A 7,353-nucleotide genomic window follows, 5' to 3' on the forward strand; every position below is an offset into this window, starting at 1 on the left:
CCCAAAATGTAATCCATTATCAGGTGGTTTAGTATCTCTGCTTGTCTTGGTAGTAGTCTTACTTCTGTGGTTAACATAGTGAGAGGAATATATGCAATATAAAACCTCAGATAATTGCTACACCTATTCCCACTCCAAGATGAGACCTTAAGTCAACCATTTCCATTATGGTACCTAGATAATTGGCCTAATTTTCAGAGGTGCAGAAAACTTACAGATCCCTCACATTTAACTAGCACAACTGGAAAATTACTCCTCTTAGCTACACAAATAGGAAATGAGCTGTTGAACTGGAAACTCTGTGACTGAAGAAGTTGACCTTGGTCTTGAGGTGTTCATTTTCCAGTCTAAGTTGTACAAAATCCAATAGGAAATGTGAGTACCGCAGAGAGGTGCAGCTTGATGCCCACACACTGTTGCTTGGCCAGATAGCTCCCCATTTCTTATTGCCACTGGGATTCCTTCTAATGAGCTTTCCCAAATGTCACCTGCCAGTGATCTTCACAGAGCTGGAAGGATCAGCCCGTGCACCCCCAGGAGGTGCACCTCCCCATCCCCACAAGCTGCCTGCCAAAATCACCATACCAGCGACACCTGCCATATGCAAAGCAAGCACAGCAGGGAGATGAGGGGTGGAGGAGTGCTCGGAGGCATTCACAGGTGGAGAAGGTTAACATCTCCCTGTGGGGTCCAATTACTCATTTCTGAATGTGTTGCTTCTCCCTCCTATGGGCTGAGGCACTGCTGCTGATGGTTGTGGGGTGGCTTCCCTGGTGAGTTCCAGCACGAGAGTCACGTGCAGATGGTAAGCAGTGGGAGAGCTCTGCTTGATTGCTTGTATATTAATTTCATTTGTTTTCTTTTCTATCAGCTAAATTATTACTTGAAGTGCAAACTGTGGTGCTGGCTGCAGCACTTATAACTAGTGTTTGAAGAGGGCTCAGGCTGTTTTTCAATGAAATCTTTTGGTATGTTTGACAGAAATGACAATTTGCTACAAAATTCCTTTTTTAGTGTTTCAGTGAAAAATAAGTTTTCAAATCCACATTGAACTCTTTAAGTGTTCTGAATATTTCCACTAAGATGTGCTTTGCCAACACGTTTGAATTTTGAGCAGTTAGGGTGAGTTTTTTTTTCCCACGTTTTCAAATTGTGAAACAAACAAAAAAACCCCTCATTTTACCCAGTACTAGCTGGAAGATTATTTAGACAGTTGCTCTGTCAACAATACGCATAGAATTCAGCCCCTGGGGTGTTGTATCTGTGTTTCTCAAACTCTATTTTATCATATCTTGCTATATCATTTGGAGAAGTTGTAGGGAGACCATTTAATTAATCAGGTTTACTAGATTTTTTGCCCACTGGAACTGGAGTAAACAAAGTAAATGCTAATGTCTAAACCAGAACGGCTGCATGTCTCTCTGATGATTTAGGAACGCCAAGAAGTATGTATTTTTTTTTAAGCAAGAACAATGGAGAGCTGACATTGCAAAAGGCCTGATAAATGAAACGATATTGTTTTCTTTTCAGTGCTTTCCACCATTGCCCACTCCAGTAAAGGAAATCTTGATTTCAGTGAATGCGACAACTCCCAGTCAAGCTTGATGATTTATTTCTTCTCTTTGTTGTTCAATCCCCTCGATCTGGATGCCATGTTCAGTGAAGAGCCTTACCCAGACGCATTAGATAATTCATGTGAAGACTCATTTGTAGTAGTTAAAAGCATACGTGTGCTAGCGGTGGGATATTTAGGAAATCTAAGAATCCAACAGCTTGTTTCTCATCCATCTGTACTGGATGTGTCAGCATACACTCTTGTAAAGTGATGAAGTGAAAAAAGAAGTCTGCTATTTCAGTACGTGGTCCTAAGCAACAAATAAAACGGGCCGCGTTCCCTCCCCTGAAACACTTGCAAGTTTAGCTCTGTAAAGGTTAAATAATTGGTTTAACCTGATCCCTCTATGCCTCTCTTCCACCTTGTGGGAAAACTCCTGTAAGCTTATTGTAAACATAATTATGCTGTGTGGGCTTTTCATTAATCTAACAAAAAACCGCAAGATGACATGCATCAGACTTCTTTTCCTGTTCTGGAACTTGCCTCCACTTGCAGTTGCTAATTTCTATAGTCTGAGATCTTTTATTATTTTTTTTTTTAAATGTACCATGAACTAAATCTTCCCTATTTTTTTACATTTGAAGAATTAAACAGAAGGTATCCTGGGGTTAATAATAGGGAATTTAAGGCATACTCAGTTCTTTAGCTATTGCATACAGACATTAAGTCTCTCACCTTCCCATTCCTGTGCTTTGGTGGCAAGTGAAGCAGCAAAATATTTCCTGAGGATGTGAAATACAAAGACTGGAAGACACTTTTGGTAATGATGCTGAGCCCAAGGACATACAATGCATTGCTTTGGTGTCAGTGTAGCCTCCTGAGCTACGTATAGTTTGCAGGTGGTCAAGGCATAGATCCCTTATTGCCTATGCCTTGCTACAGATTCCCCGAGACTCAGAATCACTGATTTGGGAAGAAAATGATGATCTGAATCCAACTCTGTTGGGTTACCCCTGAGCCAGCTGAGCACCCAGTTGATGTTTTCCTGCAGGAAAGCAATGGGACATCTGGGAGCCATTGGCTTCTTCTCCTACTAAGGACTTTTGGAGAGTGCCTCCTGCTTTGTAAAGCATGTGATAAGTATCTGGTGGCTCTGTGGGGATTTGGGATCAAGAGATTTGGAAACCAGTGGCTCATTGTGCTGGGTCTGTGGTGGGTAACATGCACTTCACTGCCATTTAGGGTGTGTTCATTAAATAAAGGTCAAATCCAAGGCTATCCTGATTTCCACATATCTGCAGGCTAGCTGGGCTGTCCTCCTCTGCTTTCTTGTTCTGCTGGGAATTGCACAGCAGCATCCTGACACCTGAATCTCCTCCATGATCCAGCAGTTACTTGATTTAGGGCCACTGAATGGGGAACAGGGCTGGAAATCACCCTGAAATAGAAGAACAATTTCCACTCACTATCTTCATCTATTAGGAAAAAGAAGATTATAGTAACTCCTTGGGTAGTTGCCTGAAAGGACTTCTGGGGACACAAAAGAACATCATTGGGAAAGTGGTTTAAAAATTCTTATTAAAATCTCTGAAATAATGGGTGTAGGCTATTTTCCCTCTAAAATGAAGGCACAGCCAACAATGAACACATGTTTCAAAATGAATTTGTTTACAGAGCTGTGCGCTGAGAGCAGACCTGCGCTCACATCACCTGTTCTGATCCAAAAGCTGCAAGCAGATCACTCTGCACTTTCACAGGGACTTTCAGATCTGCATGGGCACAGCACTGCACTGACAAAACCACGCAGCTTTCCACCCCGAGATGCTGAGATCTTTTGCAGAAAGCCCCACAGCCAGTGCTACTTGGCCATAGCCCCCACGTTGGCAGCGCTCAGTGGGATGCACGGTGTGAGTAAAGCTGCTGGACTCACAGCAGGACAGCCCTACAGAACTGAGGGCTAGCAGAGAGTAGTAAGCATTTGGAATATGATTGTATTAGTCCTACGTATGGGATCTGCAGGTTGGGCTATGAATGGTATTGAAGCAACTTCTGTAACATTTCTTCAGGCAAATACAGGGACAAAAAATAGGAGGCTCCAGTCTGCTGGAGGGCAGGAGGCAGGGGAACACAGCATTTCTGGGACTTGTGCCCCAAATCAGGCTGCTTAGAGCTCCTATCTCCCTTATCAAAACCCGAAGTTAGGTGACTCTATGGTCCAGATTTGATAAGTGAGAATTATTGTGCTACAAACAGCACAAGATGGAAAAACTACTCTTGTGAATTTATTATTTTTTTTTTAGAAGAAATATTGCCAACTCAAATTGAACTTTTTTTTTTTTTCCTGTCACAGCAACAGAACTTTTGGACTGGGGAGAAGCATAGACATTTTATCTTGCCTTTAATAAGCTTTTGATATTGTTTTAAGCAGCATTCTGATGAGTAGGCAAAGTAATAATACATGGGAGAAAAAAATTGCTGAGAAACTGGCGAATACCATTGTTGTATAATCTCAAGAAATATGTCATGAGCAGAGTTTTTCAGTAGTTCTTTTGTGGTATTACACAATATCCTTCTGAATGAACTGGTGATAGAGGAAGGAGAGAGATCGTTAAATGCATGGACTATGAATTCTGTGGGCAACTGAAAGTGAAGACTGAAAGTGTGTTCAGGGAGCAGAGTGGAATTAAATTAATTTCCACAAAATAGAGAAATGTCTGGGAAAAGCCAAAATGCTATTTGACAAGGACAGTAGTGAGCATTATTAATAAAAGATGACACATAATCCTTCTACTCTACCTGGTTTGGCTAAATTTAAATAAAATTACTCTGTTCAATTCAAGAAATACATGAGTCGGTGGCAGAAGACACCCAAGAACTTCAACGAGAATGGTAAGAAACCTAGAAAACTATAGTCTTCAATTAAATTTGGTGGAATTGGGATTGTTTCATTTTTTCCTTAGAGAAGATGGCAGGGAGTTGTAATAATGGTCTTCAGATATTTGAAATTAGCAGCAAAGAGGAAAGGAGCAAACTGTCCTCATGCCAAGTGCAGGTAAAATAAAAAGTAATAGGTTTAAACTGAAGCAAGAAAGATTTAGGATAGCCTGTGGGGAAAAATGTAAACATAAATGTAATTAAGTACTGAGATGGATTGCTTAGCAAGGCTCGGCAACCTGCATCAGAGGAGATGTTTAAGAACAGGTAAAACATGTACTCACTTTCTGCAATATTCTTCCTTAATTGTTAATTCCATATTCTCTGAGTTGTTGCACTTTTCTTCTAAGTATCCTTGATTCAAAGATCTCTTTTATTCAGAATTTCTTATAGCCATGTAATGGAGTCCCTATCTCTGGAGTAGTAAAATATCAGACAATGCACAAAATAGCAAACAGAGTAGCTGAAGCTGATCTTGGTTTCTTAAAATTCCCACTATCCTGAATAACAATTTCATGTGAAGATTTAAGACTTCTGTATTTCTTTCCATTTGAAGATCATTTTTCCATTAAGAAACTCTAGTTGCAGAAAAATGGGCTGGCCCTATCTTCCTGATGGCACTGTTGGGCTATTAGGATAAATTGTTGTGTCCTTCAGTTTCTCTTCTTAAAAATGAGACTTACCGGTAGTACAGTAGAGAATTATCAAAATATGTTACTTTTATAGAGCAACAAGTCAATAGACTTGGTACCAAAGACAGAAGACCCAGGCCACCAGCCAAGACAAAGCCATTGTTTGTCCGTAGGCAAAGTACTCCAGGATTTTTGTAGATCTTGGCAGAAGCAGAGAATGAAAAAGGCTATGCATTTTTATAATATTAAACAGGATGTGATATCAGTACTGGGTACATTTCTGCCTTAGCTTGACGTTGGCAGCTAACCCTGCTCCTTGGATGAACTGAAGATGGTCCTTCTCCATAAGATCTCAAGTTCACAGCATAAGTGAAATTCCTGCTTTCTTGAGGGTTGATTGCATATTTGAGTGACTGATTACTCTGCAAACAAAAAGAGATGTCACAGAAAATCCTGCTCTGGACAGTTACAAAGAGTGACTCCAAGAAGCAGAGGGAATGCCAAACATCATGCTCTGCAGATCTCTTCCGTGGTTTCCTTTCATTTTGGATGCAGTATTGGTAGATTGTACGTAGCATTATTTTGAAGCTAATTAAGTTTGACTGTTTATTATGTATCTAAAAAGGAAAGTGTCTCATTTCCACTTTTTAATATTCCAATCTCGTATTTTTCTTAGTGTATCTCTACTGAAAGCTCTTTAACTGGAACGATCATGACACACCATGTTAAAAAATAATAATAATAATAAAGGCAAGGGTGATATTTTTCCCACATTTGTAGAGCTTTTTTCCATATACTGTTTTGGATTGATGATCCTCCTCTTTGGGATGAATGCCACAAGACAGCAGGATAAACCAAAATCTTTCTTGGCTGTTCTGACAGCGTGCTGCAGGAATCCCCTATATCCTTCAAGATAGAGAGGGAAATATTGAAACAACATTTCAAAAGAAATAAATTCTTCAGCTCATTCTACCTCAAAGCAAACCTTACCAAGAGTAGATCCCTACAACGCAAAGATGTTCAACCTGTTAATTTTCCCATAAGCATCATTTAGATGCCTCTATTTCTTATGTAGATACTGCTGCTTTTTGATTGTTCTACATATACATTTTCCACTGACTTTACCAGTTTTTAGGTCAGGTTCTATAAGAACAGATACAGCTCTGTAAGAGTTAAACCATTAAACCAGCATCCTTTGGTCCAGACCATCTCATCTGACCCTAAGGTCTGCAATAGTAAAGTATGTAGGTTCCCTAATGCAGTAAACAGATTGTATCTCTTGTATTGATGATACAGGAGGGATTGAAGGACAGTATCTCTATACAGCACTTCAGTTAGGTGGGATTAACCCGAACATGGGTTTTTGCATCTACCTATATAACACTTCAGCAGCTGAAACCCTAAGTAGAAGCTAAGAGACATGGTTCACAGCAGTGATCACTATTAAGGTTTCTGCTTCTCCAAAACAGGTCTAGATGAATGCTCCAGAGGAACTGAAAGTTGCTCTGTAACGCCTATGCTAGTCATGCAAGTGTTATCATAAAAATAAATTTTTCCTTAGTGCTGAATCCCTTTCAGATGTAGCAAACCCTGTAATTTATGAATCGTTACTACTTTGATTATTTTAATACTTCAACAGATACAGTGAGACTTGAGAAGGAAAATGATATTCAACAGTAGTCACAGATGAAAGCTTCTGTAATTCTAAATGAGGAATAGCATGAGAGACCCATTGCCTTTAGCTTTTACATTGCCTCTTCAGGTTTATCCTTTTGTGAAACCTTTGCTGTAAATTAAAAAACTTCTCTACCATGTGTAAGAAGCAAAAGATGATTTTGGAAGTCATCCTCTGCTGTAAGTCCTGCAAAAATTATGTATTTGGGCTGGGTAGAAGTGTGGTACCAGGAGCGAGCTGTAGAAGCTTTGGTCTTGCAAAGTCTTGTGTTGATTTCTATAACAATACACACTTGGAACACTTTATGCTAGAGAAGAACTTCCTTTGCTTTCAATGGAAATGCTCAGAAAATTAGCTATCATTTATAATACGGACCCAGAAGAGTTTTCTATTAAAAAAAAATGTTGTCTTCCTCTAACATATCAACTGTTGTGAAGAAAGAACTGTTGAATACTTCTTTATCATCAGCAGTGAAGTCATCTAAATTGTGCTTAAGGATGCTCATGCTATTTGCCCCCAGTTCCTTTGAACCGAGATCCTTCCTGGCTATTTATTCT

General features: G+C 39.7%; 1 long non-coding RNA gene across 1 annotated transcript; it reads left to right on the forward strand.

Annotated features, from left to right (window-relative positions):
• Window positions 465-2,079, forward strand: LOC110396830. The gene is made up of 2 exons (XR_002437292.1): window positions 465-805; window positions 1,531-2,079. It is a non-coding gene; the product is annotated as an uncharacterized LOC110396830 (long non-coding RNA).

This window comes from Numida meleagris, chromosome 3, assembly GCF_002078875.1.
Source record: "Numida meleagris isolate 19003 breed g44 Domestic line chromosome 3, NumMel1.0, whole genome shotgun sequence".
NCBI lineage: Eukaryota > Metazoa > Chordata > Aves > Galliformes > Numididae > Numida > Numida meleagris.